General features: G+C 36.8%; 1 pseudogene; it reads left to right on the top strand.

Moving 5' to 3' along the window:
- The first annotated feature begins 390 nt into the window (after positions 1-390).
- LOC129143899 (histone-lysine N-methyltransferase SETMAR-like) lies at positions 391-12,222 on the top strand (annotated as a pseudogene).
- The last annotated feature ends 3,266 nt before the right edge of the window (positions 12,223-15,488 follow it).

Genomic DNA, 15,488 nt, shown 5'->3' with positions numbered 1-15,488 from the left:
TTATTTGTGTTAAAATATATAACACAAAATTTACCATATTAACTATTTTTAATTGTACAATTCTGTGGCAGTAAGTATATTAACCATGTTGTGTAACCATCACCATTATTCATTTCCAGAATGTTTCATCATCCCAAACAGAAACTCTATACTCATTAAACAATAACCTTCCCTTCATCCCCCCAGCCCTTGGTAGCCTCTATTTTACTTCCTTTCTGTGTGCAGGCTCTGTTTTTGTAGTGCATCTCCTACAGTGCCAGGCTGACATCCTTTAAGTTCAGTGACTTCAGAAAGTTTCTTCTCTGTGAATATTCAATAATATTCACAAAAGTCTCAGATTCAATTCTCAACTGGACAAAGTTGAGTCATATGTCCATCCTTGAACCAATCATGACTGTGTGGATTGGCCAGATCTGTGACATGCACATTCCTGGATATTGGAAGGGTGGAGCCATTCCTGCTTTTCCACCCAAACCACAGGGACTGAAGATTGTGGACTGTGGTGCACAGAGTAGAGTCAAGAAGCAATTAGCAAGATTGGAGGTGAGCTGGAGTACAGGATGCAGAGCAGCGGTTGCTGGGCAGACAGATTCCAAGGCAAGGTCTGGCCTGAACACACATGTCTACATGAATCAAGCAGCCTTCACTAATGACCTTCTGAAAGGAAATAGGATGACTTTTATTTCACTAAGAGGAAATTGATCTACTAAAAGTAATAATGTTTTCCACATACAAGTCAAAGACCAACTTTTGTTTTGATTCAAAACTTTCATTGTGGTAGGGAGAGGGCGCTATTTAAAAGTTCACTGTATAAAAATATTAGAGGAAATGAAAAAATACTTTATTAAATGAATTCTGACTTCTATTTTGTGGCAGAGAAAGGGAGGAATTAGGACATACAGCAGAAGAGAGAGAAACATGTAAAAGGAAAACTGGCAGAGATGGAAATTCTTCCGTTAAGAAGAAAGGGAATGCAGATTAGTAGGTATAAACTATTCTTATTACACTTCAGATTTTACTTGAACTTCTGGGTTAGGCATTTCCATTTTTTCTCTTGAAATTCTTTGATTAGGATCAGTAAATATGAGACATTTAAGTTGCAATTTCCCCCTTTCTGAACACATGGCCGACATTGCTAATACATCTATTCTTCCAAGTCTGTACGTAGCCTTAAAATGTCCTTAACAGGCTGCTCAAGGCAGACTCCACCAGTTAATTGAGTTGACATGCAAAATTAAACCTATTTGTTACCCTGATATTAGATGTACATTCTGACAGACATATAGGATCATGTCTTGGAATATATTGGCAGCACCTAGTGCAGTATTATGACCTTGAGGACTGAATAAAGTGGATTTAGATTTGGTCCAGCCCATACACTGGGGATTCCTCTTATGAGATATAAGACTGTAAAACATATCCTGAGCTGACTTAGAGCAGTTAGATTATTTCATTCCTAATTATGTTAGGAAGTTAATGGGACAGCCAGCATGTCTTACATTTCCCCAGTCAACTGAATAGAATTCAACTGTTTAATTCTGGGAACTGCACAGTGGTTACTGGAATCTCCTGATTCTGAACTAAATGAACACTAAATTTGGATTAATTTGAAATCAGTAGAAAGAGGATGTTAGCGAAATTTTGTGTTATTTTTGTAAATATATTGATTAAATTTGTAGAAGACGTTTTCATTTGGAATTGCAAAAGCAGCCACAAAAGTAGGGGGCTGAATGTTTGTAAGTTAAAAATTATTTAGTTGGAGAACAGAAAAAAGTGATGTCCAAAGGGAGGACATAATTACTTAAATGGTAAAAAGAATAAAACTTGAAAAATTGCTAGAGGTACATAATGAGTCTGCGTTTTATCATCTTTCTACCCTTACTTAAATGGTAATTTGCACCTTGAGTCATTAATACTCCATTTCCTCCAAATTATACTTATTAGATGATGTATCAAAGGTATTAATTTTATTCTATTACATAAAAAGTTCATTTACTTTAGGAAAATTAATATAAAAGATAGAGCATTCCAGTATTCCATTAAAAGTATATGATAAGCAACAGATGGTGTTAAAAACTTCAGACAAGTTTTCCTGGATATCTATAAAAATATGTAAAAAATTAAAACAAATGCTCACTGTTTCTTTATCAGTTTAATTTGGAAATTGTCAATTACAATTATCAAGTAACTTTCAGGAATATAGCCTCTGTCACGTTCACTGGTGGAAATACCAAAAATATGAACTAACACAAAATAAGCTAAATGTTTATACCAGTGGTCAAAGAAGAGGCTTACACTAGTAATGAAACTGGAAGGAGTGATCATTTTTTTGCAGCTTCCTTTTTATGAAAGCATGTGTTTGACTGAAGTGTATGTGTGTAACTTAGAAATTAAAGATGGCTTATAATAATAGAAAATTAGACCTTATATTTTTCATATATTTTCTTTTAAATTTTAGAGACATGATCTTGCTCTGTCTCCCAGGCTGGAGTGCCATGCATGATTATAGCTCACTGTAAACTTGAACTCCTTAGCTCAAGCAGTTCTCTTGCCGCAGCCTCCCCAGTAGCTAGGACAACAAGCTGATGACACCCAGCTAATTTTTTAATATTTTTGTGGAGACGGAAGTTTCACTATTTTGCCTAGCTTGGCCTCAAATGATCCTCCCACGTCAACCTCCCAAAACACTGGGATTAAGGAGTGAACCACCATGTCTGGCCTGGTATGTATGTTCTTGATTCCTTTTTCCTGTAGCTTGGTTCTCTGAGACTCAGAGTATTGTTTGTTTAGTGTTCATAGAAAGCTTCTACAGCCAGCGTCTGGAGAACTAAACCCGTTCCAATACTGTGCCTTTAGATCGAGCTGATCCATCCACACATCATGTGTCCAATGCACAATAATTGTCCTGGAACTTTGCTTCTTTACTGCATCCTGCTATGTTCTGTGCTTACCTGACCCCTGAACTCTTGGCTTCACATCCTGTTTCTTTTCTTGTGCTTGATCTTGGACATGATACATTATTTAGTTTCTTTCTGAGACTATCAGCACAGCACTCTGTTTGTTTTATTTAAATTAGCCTCAGAGTCTCTTAATTTCCAATTGTCCCTAATAATCTTAGCCCAGAAGATCCAGCTGAGCTACCAACAGATGCTACTGCCAGATATATAACTAGTATTGTCCTGTGCATAACTCCCTGCCCCCTCAGGCCAGAGCTGAAGCTGCACACCCCTCCTAGGGAAATAGTACTTTGGCAGAACCTCTCCATCTACCTCTCTTAGTCATGGCTGCACCTCACCCCTAGGGGCCTGAGCTGAAGCTGTGCACCACCCCCTAGAAAAATGGTGAATTGGTAGAACTCCATCTGCTCCTCCCAGTCACTGGTGCACTGTGCTCCTAAGGGCTCTGAGCTGAAGCTATGGACTTCCTCCTGAGAAAACAGTGCCTTGGCAAAGCCATTCCATAGACTTCTCCCATCACTGCTGTGCCCTACCCCCTTGAGAGAGTTGAAGCTGTATACTACCACCGAAGGAAATGGTGTCTTGGCAGAGCTGCTCCAGCTACTCCTCACAGTCACTGTTGCTGTGCCCTGTAGTGGGGGAATGGAGCTGAACCAGTACACTACCTCCTCAGAGAAACAGTGGCTTGGTGGAGTGGTTCCATATGCCCTTCTGAGTCACTGTTGTACCCCACCCCTAGAACCCTATGCTAAAGCTGCACACTGCCTCCAAAGGAAATGGTACCTCAGCAGAGCTCCTTAACATATCTCTCCAGGTTGCTAAAGCACCCTGAACCCTGTGTCAGAGTTGAAGCAATGCCAGGCATCCCAAGGAAATGGTGCCTTAGCCACCCAGAGCAGTCACACCCCTCTGTGCCTGAGCTGAAGTAGAACCCTGTCCTCTGGGAAAACAGTACCTTGACCTACCAGAGCAGCTATGCTGCCCTTCCAGAAGATGGTGCCTTGGCTTCCTAGAGTAGTCACACATCACAATAACTAAGCTGAAGCAAGACACTGGATCTTAGGGAAACGGTGCCTGGGCCAGAATAGTCACACACCCTGCAACTGAGTTGAAGAAGCATATTGCCTCCCAGGGAAGTGGTGCCTTGGCCACGCTGAGTAGCTACACATCCCAGGGTTAAGTTGACATAATTCCCGCATCCTAGGGAAACAGAGCAGTGGCTGAGCTGAGACGCCTTGCTCTACAGGCAAAACAACTCTAGTATCCCGCTTACTTGAAGCTGAACTAGCTCTCTAAAGCCTGAACTTCTGACATGCTCCTCTCCCTGGGGAGTGGAGTCATTAGTGTGCTGCTCCCTGCCCACCAGAGCCCAAATGACAGCTGTGCTCCACCATGCCACCACTGCACCTGGTCTCAGTGAGTTTATGATATAGCCACACCTCACCATCCCAGAGTCTAGTGTCACCACTCTACAGTGCCTTGTCCTCTGGGACCTGAGTTGCTACTGAGCCCTATTGGCTCAGATTCTCAAATTACAACCATAACTCCCTGGACTCAAAACTTCAGAGCACTCCTTTTTCTCTGGAGTCAGACAAGGGTTGTTTACTCCCTGGGAGTAAAATCAGAGTTACATCCCAGTCCCTGGATCCAAACTTCTATGGGTGCCTCAGAGTAACAGACCCTGGCTCTGTGGGCAACCAGTATCTGACCCTGCCATAGAGAACAAACCTGCAACTCAATATGCAGGTGCCACAATAGGTTCATGAGACCTTGAGCCTAGGACCTGGGACCCACAGCTGCTCCAAGTACCTGCACATGGAACCCAGCACAGCTGCAGCTGCTTCTAGGCCACGTTAGACCTGATACAGGGATCCCTTCAGCTAAGTCTCTTCATTTTGGGTAAAATGAGAATAGGAGGACCCCAAAGCCTTTGTCACTGAAGACCTTAACAACCTATTATGCTGCTGCCACTGCCACAAACTTTTACAACCTATGCCATGGAGACACCCTCAGTTGTTATTACTGAACACAACTGAAGAAGCAGCACAAAAACTATACCACTGTGTCTACCAGAAACAGAGTCACTATACCCTTTCCAACTGGTACACTAAGATATAATGGTAGGTGGAAGTCTTTCTATGAAAGCCACTCTAGAAAACTTAAAAGAGGAAGTTGTTCCACCAGATGCATAGACATTAGTGCAGGGATAAAAGAAACATGAAAAAGCAAAAGAATATAATGCAACCAGGGGAGCAGAATAAATCTCTAATAATAAACCCCAATGAAAAGGAAGTCTACAAATTGTCAGAAAAGGAGTTTGAAATAATAATCTTAAGGAAATTCAATGACATACAAGAAAATGCAGATACATAATTTAATACAAACAAAAAAACATACAATATGAATAAGAAATATTTTTAGTCCTCTAATGTCCAAGTCCTATGAAAAAGAAACTTAACAAACAGATAGATATCACAAAAAGTAACCAAACAAAAATTATATGGTTGAAGAATTCAATTAATAAAATTAAAATATACAATAGAGAGCTTCAACAGCAGACTTTATTAAGCAGAAGGAAGAATCTTTGAACTTAAAGATAAGTCATTTGAAGTTGCCTCATCAGAGGAAAAAAAATAAGAATAAAAAAGATTAAAGAAAGCCTTCATATTATGGGAGTCCCAGGAAAGGATGGGAAAAAAACATAGAAAATCAATTTAATTAAACAATAGTTGAAAACCTCACAAGTCTTTGGAGAGATATTGTACAAATTCAAGAACCTCAAAGATTCCTAAATAGATCCAACCCACAAATGTCTCATCTGAAGTACATTACAGTCAAATCTTCAAAAGTCAAAGACAAAGAATTCTAAAACAGCAAAAGAAAACCATCAAGTCCCATATAAAAGAACTCCCTGTAGATTAACTGCATATTTTTCAGCAGAAACCTTATAGGCCAGGAGAGAATGGGATGATATATTTAAAGTGCTGATAGAAAAACAATTATCAGTTAAGGATACTATATCCAACAAAGCTATCTTTCAGAACTGAGGGAGAAATAAAGTCTTTCCCAGAGAAGCAAAAACTAAGAATTGATCACTATTAGATTAGCGTCACAAGAAACAGTCAAGGGAGCCCTGTATATAGAAGTTAAATATAATAATTATCATTATAAAAACACACAAAAGTGTAAAACTCACTGGCAAAGCATACACACAAGTGAGAGAGAAAAGAATCAAACTTCATTACTACAGAGAATGACAAACCTACAATAATAATCAATAAGAGAAGAAAGAAATGCATGGCATACCAATAAATAATAAACAAGCCACCAGAAAACAATGAACAAAATGACAGGATTAAGTCCTCAGCTGTCAAGAATAGTCTTGAATAGAAATGGACTGAATTTCTTACTTAAAAGATATAGACTGGCTGAATAGATAACCAAACATGACCCAACTATTTGCTGCCTGTAAGAAACTCACTTCATTTGTAGAGATACACGTAGACTGAAAGTGAAAGGATGGAAAAGGTATTCCATGCAAATGGAAACCAAAAGTGAGGAGTAATTATACTTGTTTTAGATAAACAGAGCTTAACTCAAGTGTAGTAAAGAGAGAGAAAGAAGGTCGCTATGTAGGATAAAAGGATCAATTCAGCAAGAGAATATAATACATATAATATATATGCATCCAACACTAAAGCAGCCAGACATATAAAGCAAATATTACTAGATCTAAAGGGAGAGGTAAACTCTAATAAAATCGTAGTTGGAGACTTTGATACCTGACTTTCACAACTAAAAAGATAATCTAGACAGAAATTCAACAAAGAATCATTGGAGTTAAACTGTACTTTAGAACAAATATAAGTAATAGACATTTACAGGACTTTTCATCCCAAAGCTACAGAATACATTTTTTTTTTTGAAACAGGGTCTCACTCTGTCACCCAGGCTAGAGTGCAGTGGAGCAATCACAGCTAACTGCAGCCTTGAACTCCTGGGCTCAAGCAATCCTCCTATCTCAGCCTCTTGAGTAGCTGAGACTACAGAAACATGCCACCATGCCTGAGAAATTTTTTGTTTTTTTTTGAGACGGAGGCTCACTCTGTCGTCAAGGCTGGAGTATAGTGGTGCGATCTCTGCTCACTGCAACCTCTGCCTCCCGGGTTCAAGCAATTCTCTGACTCAGCCTCCTGAGTAGCTGGGATCATAGACACCTGCAACCACGCCTGGCTAATTTTTGTATTTTTAGTAGAGACAGAATTTCACCATCTTGGCCAGGCTGGTCTCGAACTCCTGACCTCATGATCCACCCTCCTCAGCCTCCCAAAGTGCTGGGATTACAGGTGTGAGCCACTGCGCCCAGCCTTACCTGAGTAATATTTTGTATTTTTCGTAGAGACAGGGCTTTATCATGTTGCCAGGCTTGTCTGAAATTCCTGGGCTCAAGCAATCTTCCCACCTCAGCCTCCCAAAGTGCTGAGATTACAGGCATGAGCCCATGTGCTTGGCTACACATTCTGTTCATCAACACATACAACATTCTCGAGGATAAGCTACATGTTAGGCCATAAAACAAGTCTCAACAAATTTAAAAGAACTGACATATCAAGTATCCTTTTTGACCACAATGGCATAACATTATCTATTAATAACAAGAGAAACTTTTGAAACTATATAAACACATGGGAAATGGAACAACATGTTCCCAAATGACCATTGGAACAATAAATAAATTAAGAAGAAAATTTTTGGAACAAATGAAAATAGAAACACAGCATACTGAAACCTATAGGATGCAATAAAACCAGTAGTAAGAGGGAAGTTTATAGGAATAAACACTGACATCAAAAAAGCAGAAAGATCTCAAGTAAACAACCAAAAGATACATAACAAAGAACTAGAAAATCAAGAACAAACCAAATCCCAAATTGGTATAAGGAAATAAATAATAAAAATCAAAGCACGAATAAAATAGAGACAAAAAATACAAAATGCCAATAAAACAAAAAGTTGTTTTTTAAAAAAGATAAGCAAATTCAACAAATCATTTGCTAGACTAAACAAGTAAAGACCCAAATAAATAAAATCAGAGATGAAAAAGAAGAAATTACAACTCATGCCACAAAAAACCCCGAAGGATTATTAGAGAGTATTACAAGCACCTACAGGTCAAAAAGTTTAAGAATGTAGTAAAAATTGATATGGTTTGGCTGTGTCCCCACCCAAATCTCATCCTGAATTGTAGTTCTCATAGTCTCCACATGTTGTGGAAGGGACCAGATGGAGATAATTGAATCATGGGGGTGGTTTCCCCATCCTCTTCTCAAGATAGTGAGTTAGCTCTCATTAGATCTGATGGTTTTATAAAGGGCATCCCCCTTCGCTGGGCACTCATTCTTCATGCCACCTCGTGAAGGTGTCTTGCTTCCCCTTTGCCTTCTGCCATGATTGTAAATTACCTAAGCCCTCCCCAGCCATGTTGAACTGTGCATCAATTGAACCCTTTTTCTTTATAAATTACTCAGTCTCAGGTATATCTTTATTAGCAACATGAGAATGGACTAATACAGAAATAGTTAAATTCCTAGACACATACAATCTACCTAGATGGAACTGAGAAGAAAGAGAAGACATGAACAGACCAGATGAGTAATGAGAGGGAATAACTAACAAAAAGTCTCCCAACAAAGAAAAGTCCAGAACTAGATGGCTTCACTGCTGAATTCTACTAAACCTTTGAAGAATAATTAATACCAATTATTCTCACACTATTCCAAAAAATTGAGGCAGAGAGAATTCTTCAAACTCACTTTACAAGGCCTGGGTAACACTTATACCAACACAAACCAACAAACAAACAAGCAAAAAACCAAAATATAAAACAACAACAACAACAAGGACACAAGAAAAAAGGAAACTACCAGCCAATATATCTGATGAACTTAGATACAAAAAATTTCAACAAAATACTAGCAAACTGAATCCAACAACACATCAAAAACATAATACAAACAATCAAGTAGGATTTATCTCAAGAATGTAAGGATGGTTCATCATATGCAAATCAATAAACATGATACACCACATCAACAGAATGAAGAACAAAAAATATATGATTATCTCAATAGATGCAGAAAAAGCATTTGCTAAGCTTCAACATATCTTTTTCATAATAACTGTCAATAAATTAAGTATAGAAGGAATGCACCTCAACACAATAAAGGCCATATGTGACAAATCCACAGCTAATGTCATAGTAAATGGAGAAAAGCAGAAAGCTTTTTCTCTAAGAACTGGAACAAAACAATGATGTCCACTCTAGTCACTCTTATTTAACTTAGTACTGCAAGTACTAGGCAGAGCAATTAGGCAAAAGAGAGAAATAAAGGGCACCCAAATTGGAAAGGAGAAAGTCAAATTGTTCCTGTTTGCAGATCCAGATGATCTTATATAAAGAAAAATGTAGACTCTACCAAAATACTCCTAAAGCTGATAAACGAATTCAGTAAAGTTACAGGATACAAAATCAATATACAAAAAATTAGTAACATTTCTATACACAATGAATGAAATAGCCAAAAAGAAAGCAAGAGGAGAATCTTATTTGTAGTAGCTGCAAAAAAATTTAAAATACTTAAGAATAAAATTAACCAAGAAGATGAAAGATCACTACTAATAAAAATTACAAAAAATGAATGAAAGAAATTGAAGATACAAACAAATGAAAAAACCTCATGCTCATTGATGAGAAGAATTAATATGGTTAAAAATGACCATACTACCCAAAACAATCTACAAATTCAAATTCATGCAATCTGTATCAAAATACCAATAATATATTTCCCAGATACAGAAAACAATTCTAAAACGTGTATGCAGCCACAAAATACCCTGAATAGCTAAAGCAATCCTTAGCAAAAAGAGCAAAGCTGGAGACATCACACTACCAGATTTCAAAATATATACAAAGCTTTAGTAAACAAAGCAGCATGATAGTGGCATAAAACCAGAAACGGAACAATAAAACAGAATAGAAGACCCAGAAATTAATCCATGTATCTACAGCGAACCAATTTTTGATTAAGGCATAGAAAATATATGTTAGGGAAAAGACAATCTCTTCAATAAGCAGTGCTGAGAAAACTGGATATTCATATGCAGAAGAATAAAACTAGACCTCCATCTGTCACTCTATAAAAATCAACTAAAAGTGGATCAAATACCTAAATGTAATATCCAATACTGTAAAACCACTAGAATAAAATAGGCAAAATGCTTCAGGACATTGGTCTGGGAAAAGATTTTTGTGTGTGTGTAAGACCTCAAAAACACCGGAAACAAAAGCAAAAATAAACACATGGAATTGTATTAAACTAAAAAGCTTCTGCACAACAAAGGAAAGTTGTCAGAATAAAGAGACAACCTAAAGAACTAGATAAAATATTTGCAAACTATTCATCTGACAAGGGATTCATATCCAGAATATATAAGAAACTCAAACAACTCAATGGCAGAAAAAAGACAATAAATAATCCTATTTAAAAATAGGCAAATGTGCCGAGTAGCCATCTCTCAAAAGAAGACATACAAATGGTGAACGGGGATATGGAAAATGCTCAGTTTCACTAATGATCAGTGAAATGCAAATTATAGGTTGGTGCAAAAGTAATTGCAGTTTTTGCATTGTTGGAATTTGCTGTTTGATATTGGAATATATCCTTAAATAAATGTGGTTATGTTATACATCATTTTAATGAGCATTTCTTGCTTTATTTTGCTAATGACTTATTACTTGCTATTCATTTTATGTTTATTTTAGGCTGTGGAAATGATGTTAGCCAAAAAGCAAATTCCACTGATTTTCTTATTCAAATTCAAAATGGATCATAAAGCAGTGGAGACAACTGACAACATCAACAACGCATTTGGCCCAGGAACTGCTAATGAATGTACAGTGCAGTGGTGTTCAAGAAGTTTTGCGGAGATGAGACCCTTGAAGATGAGGAGCTTGGTGGCTGGCCATCAGAAGTTGACAACGGCCAATTGAGAGCAATCATTGAAGTTGACCCTCTTACAGCTACACGAGAAGTTGAGAAGAACTCAGCATTGACCATTCTATGGTTGTTCGGCATTTGAAGCAAATTGGAAAAGTGAAAAAGTTTGGTAAGTGGGTGCCTCATGAGCTGACCGAAAATTTAAAAAAAATCGTCATTTCGAAGTGTCATCTTCTTTTATTCTATGCAACAACAGCGAACCATTTCTAGGTCAGATTGTGATGCATGACAAACAGTGGATTTTTTATGACAACCAGCAATGACTAGTTCAGGGGTTGGACTGAGAACAAGCTCCAAAGCACTTCCCAAAACCAAACTTGCACCAAAAAAAGTCATGGTCACTGTTTGGCCGTCTGCTGCCAATTTGATCCACTACAGCTTTCTGAATTCCAGCAAAACCATTACATTTGAGAATTATGCTCAGCAAATCAATGAGATGCACTGAAAGCTGCAATGACTGCAGCAGGCATTGGTTAACAGAAAAGACCCAATTTTTCTCCATGGCAATGCCTGATCACATGTCACAAAACCAACGCTTCAAAAGTTTAATGAACTAGGTTTTGAAGTTTTGCCTCATCCACCATATTCATCTGACTTCTCACCAACTGACTACCAGTTCTTCAAGCATCTCGACAGCTTTTTGCAGGGAAAATGCTTCCACACCAGCAAGATGCAGAATATGCCTTCCAAAAGTTTGTCAAATCCCAAAGCATGGATTTTTACACTACAGGAATAAACAAATTTATTTCTCATTGGCAAAAATGTGTTGATTGTAATGGTTCCTATTTTGATTTATAAATATGTGTTTCAGCCTAGTTATAATGATTTAAAGTTCACAGTTCGAAACTGAAATTACTTTTCCACTAACTTAAAAAACTACAGTGAGACATCATCTCACAGTAGTTAAAATGGTTATTCTAAAAAAAAATGAAATTCTGGTAAGGATGCAGAGCTAGGAGAATTCTTATACATTGTTGGTATGAATGTAAGATAGTACAACTCTTATGGAAAACAATATAAAAATTCCTGAAAATGAAAGATAGACATAGTATATAATCCAGAAATCACACTGCTGGATATATATTCAAAGGAAAGGAAATCAATATGTTGAAGAGATATAGGTACTTTGATGTTATTGCAGCACTATTCACTACAGCCAAGATATGGAATCAATGTAATTGTCCATTAACAAGTAAATAGATAAAATCAGGTAACAACTTAGCCTAGAAAAGAATAAAATCCTATAATCTTGGCAATATGAATGACCTTGGAGGACATTATATAAAGTAAAATAAGCCAGACACAGAAAGACAAATACTGCATATTCTCATTCATATGTGAAAGAAAAAAAGTTGATCTCATAGAAGTAGAGAGCACAGTAGTGGTTACTGGAGGCTGGGAAGAGTGGGGAGCAAAATAGCCAGAGGTAAGTTAGTGGATACAAAATTATAACTCAATAGGAGGAATAAATTATAGTATTCTATAAAACTGAAGAGTGACTATAATTAATAACCATTTATTGTATGTTTTCAAACAGCTAGAAAAGCATATTTTGAATGTTCCCTACACAAAGAAATAAATATTTGAGGTGATAAATATGCTAATTATCCTTAATTATTCTGCATTGTATGCATGCTTTAAAAATCATACTGTATTTCTAAAAATTGTACAATATGTCAATGAAAAAGAATGATAAAAGCAAAAAATCTAAGAATGAGAACAAAACATTTAGCTGATAAAAATTTCTCTCCCCAAATAACCAAAAACAGAGGAAAACTGTAACCCAATACTTGCAATTCATTAAACATTTTAAAAAAGTATTTGTAGATATAAAAAACATTCTTGAATTAGAAATTTCAAGTGCCAGAATAGAAGTGGTCAAAAAGAAGACCAAAGCCCCAGAAAATAGGAAGACGTAAAAGAAGAGTTTACCAAACATATGAAATAAATTGAAGAAAAACACAAAAATTTTCTTTAAAATGAAGACTATGTGACAAGGAACACAAGGGAGAATAGATTCAGCTGAAAATTTAGCAAGAGGGAATGAGAAAGGCACATAAATAGCCAAGAGAACAAGTATATGATAAAGCAGAAAAGGAATTAGACAGAAAAATATATAGAAGATAGGCAAAGAAGATTCAATATACATATAATTGCGCATACAACTTTATTCTTGATAGCCAAAAACTGAAAACTCCCCAGATGTCCTTCAATAGAAGAACGGCTAAAGAATCTTTGGCACACTACCACCACCACCACCACCACCACAACCACCGTAAAAAACAGAGTAGTTACATCACTACAAGGATCAAGGATTTCTGGGATTTTTCTTTATAACAACACCCAGTACCCTTCTCACTCCAGTATTCCCAACTTCTGCCATCCATGAATCTGTTCCACATTTCTATAATCTTGTCCTTTAAAGAATTCTATATGAATGGAATCATACTGTATGTAAGGTTGTGGGACTGGTCTTCTCACTCAGCATAAAGCCCTGGAGATTCATTTAAGTTTTTGCGTGTATTAATCATTCATTCCTTCTTATTGCTAAATAGTATGGAGCTACCACAGTTTGTTTAACCATTCTTTTGTTGAATAACATCTGCTTTGTTTCCAGTTTTAAGGCTATCATGAATAAAACTGCTGTAAACATTTGCATACAGGTTTTGGTGTAAGTATAAATTTCAAATTCTTTTGAATAAATGTCTAGCAGTGTTGATATGATTTGAATATGTGTCCCCTTTAAGTCTCATCTTGAAATGTGACTACCTATGTTAGAGGTGGGCCTAGTGGGTGGTGTTTGCATCATGGAGGTAGATCTGTTATGATTGGCTTGGTGCCCTCCCCATGGTTATGAGTGCATTCTTGCTCTGTTCATGCAACAGTGGGTTGTTTAAAGGAGCTTGGCACTTCTTCCACTTTCTCTTGCTCTCCCTTGCCATGTGATACACCTGCCCCCCCCTTACCTTCTGTCATGATTGTACGCTTCCTGAGGCCCTCACCAGGAGCAGGTGCCAGCGCCACTCTTCTTGTACAGTCTGCAGAACTGTGAGCCATATAAGGCTCTTTTCTTGTAAATTACCCAGTATCTGGTATTCCTTTATAGCAATGCAAAATGGACCAAAATAGAAAATTGGTACTGAGGAGTGGGGCATTGCTATAAAGACACTTGAAAAAGTGGAAGCAGTTTTGGAACTTCTCTGTCCTCAAACTCTTCCAAAATAATGGGTTGATTCTTTCAGAAGAGTTTGGAGGGCTCAGAAGACAGGAGGATGAGGGAAAGTCTGCAGCTTCTTAGTGGCTGGTAAGTGGTTGTTGCCAAAGTGCTGATAGAAATATGGACAGTGAAGGCCAGGGTGATGAGGTCTCAGATGGAAGTAGCAATTGATATTTTCAGTATGTTTTATTTTCATCATTCTTGTAAGTGTGTAGTAATGTCTACTTGTCTGTGTTTTTATTCTGAATTTTTCCAATGGCTAATTAAGTTGAACATTTTTTCATATGCTTACTTGCCTTCTGTATATCTTTGGCAGTGAAACATCTGTTCAAGCCTTACCCTTCTTCTAACTGAATTGGTTCTTTCTTTTTCACTCTTGAGTTTTGTCCATTCTTTATATATTTTAGATAACAGTTCTTTGTCAGATATGTGGTTTGAAACTATTTTCTTTCATTCTTTAGCTATCTCTTACCAGCTTAATAAAATATCTTGCAGAGAAAATGTTTTTACTCTTAATGAGATCCAACTGATCAATTTTGCTTTATGGATGACGCTTTGTGTCAAATCTAAAAATTCTTTGTCTATCCCTTATTTCTAAAAAGTTTTCCTATGTTTTTTACATAAGTTTTATAATTTTACATTTAATTCTATGACCCATTTTTAGTTACCTTTTTAAAACATAAGTCGTGATTGTTAGGTCTTTCTTCTCTCTCTCTCTCTCCCTCTCTCTCTGTCTCTCTCTCCCTTTCCTTCTTTTTGTTATTGCTTGTAGATGCTCAATTGCTGTAGCATGATTTGTTGCAAAGGATATCTTTTAGCCTCGGAATTGCTTTTGCATCTTTTTAAAAAAGTCATTTGCATGTATATTTCTGGGTTCTGTATTATGTTCCACTGATCTATGTGTCTATCCTTCTGGTAATAGCATAATAGCTTGATTTTTGTAGCTATATAGTAAGCCTTAATATGGAGTAGAATGACTCCTTTTATTTTATCTTTCTTTTTCAAGATGATTTTAGTAATTCTAAGGACTGTGCCTTTCCACATAAGTTTTAACATAAGACTTTTTATGCCTTAAAAGTTGATCTGGGATTTTGATAGGAATTATATTAAACTGACATATCAATTTAAGGATAATTAATATCTTTACTATGTTGAGTTTTCCAATCCATGAATATAGTATGTCTCTCAATTTATTTAGATTATCTTGGATTTTTAAATCAGTATTTTGTAATTTTTCACTATACGTTTTATGTACAG

Source organism: Pan troglodytes, chromosome 3 (genome assembly GCF_028858775.2).
Source record: "Pan troglodytes isolate AG18354 chromosome 3, NHGRI_mPanTro3-v2.0_pri, whole genome shotgun sequence".
Classification (NCBI taxonomy): Eukaryota; Metazoa; Chordata; class Mammalia; order Primates; family Hominidae; genus Pan; species Pan troglodytes.
This window is presented reverse-complemented; position numbering and strand designations above follow the sequence as displayed.